Here is a 1430-nt window from a genome sequence, read left to right on the forward strand (position 1 = left end):
TAACTTCCCTTGCATCTTGCRTGATGGGAAATTCCTTTACACCCGTGTGTTCCTGCATGGTGACGTTGTCACTACAGGGAGGATTTTAATAACAAAGTATTAAGAAAACAAATGTGTTTTCTCTAACGATGGCTCCTTATTTTCTTTTCTGTTATCTGCCTAATAACCACTTCATTAAATCACAAATTTAAATTTAAAAACTAGTGTGATTTCTACAAATATATTTATTCACTACTACAATTCAGGATGTAAAATGGTRTTTCTACGAAGAAATTGTCAGTTTTTTATTAATACAAGTCAGCCAAGAAAACATATTTAAACTGTTAAACTAAGTCTTGGGCGACATTTCACTGTTGTTAATCGAAAGGCTTCGACTCAGACTTTTTAAGCACTAAAAATAATCGGTATTACTGCAGCAACGTCAGAACTGAAGTGATGATGACAAGTCTCCAGCTCAAATTAAGGGTTATGTAATCAAGAAGAAAACAAGACAAGACAAATGTTGAACAATAGGGCGTAGCTTAATGTTACGGATCAGCAATTCAAACATTTGAAGGGTGTGTCGGGAACAAACCCGGCTGAGGAGACGGATCGAGCCGAACACATCATCATTTATCATGTTCACACGAGGCATTGGCAGTCTTGCTCTCAGATGCATTCAAATCAGCGACGGCAATAAGTACTTTCAAAAATTCAAAATGTTCTTTTCTGATAAACTTGGTGCAGCTAAAAAAAAAAAAGCCTGACATCAACGGCTGCTATAAATTGAAATGTAGAATAAATRTTTGTTGCTTATAGGAAGCAGAAATATTTCATATTGCAGATCTAAAGTTCTTTCCATAAAGAGGCAAGAAATGTGAAGAACAGAACAGAAATGTTGGAGGWTTAAAAGTGTGTYCCCTTCATTTTTACAACCTGTCTTTGCCGCGTAGGTCAATCCCCGGGGTGAGTAAGCCGTCTCCATTCTTCATCACTGAAAGAAGAGACTACACAACTTGGCAAACCATTTGGATTTCTGTCTTAATGGATGCCAAGTCAAAGCCGTCATGCTCCGTTGCTTCATACAATCAGTACAAGATATACGGTTTTAAGAAACATCTTCTTCCAAAAGGTTAAGTTGTTCCAGGAAAGTGTATGTTACTTACKTTACTTATCTGCTTCAAATAGCAGCAACAGGTTTTGAGTTATTTCTGTTCAGAATATCAGAATTTGCTAGATTTCTTGGGTAAATACTCTTGAAGTTTAGAGAAAGTCTAATGATTGTGTGCTGTTAGGGTTAAAGGGTACGATCTGATATGAGTGCCAGCAGAATCTCCGGATCAAAACACAGAAAAACAATCCGGACGTCACCTGACGTTGTGTGCTGGACTCAAATTCTTCAAGTATTTCACAGAAACGTGGCCGACTGTGATGAATCAGACCCCACTTCA

Source organism: Poecilia reticulata, linkage group LG8 (assembly GCF_000633615.1).
Source record: "Poecilia reticulata strain Guanapo linkage group LG8, Guppy_female_1.0+MT, whole genome shotgun sequence".
Lineage (NCBI taxonomy): Eukaryota > Metazoa > Chordata > Actinopteri > Cyprinodontiformes > Poeciliidae > Poecilia > Poecilia reticulata.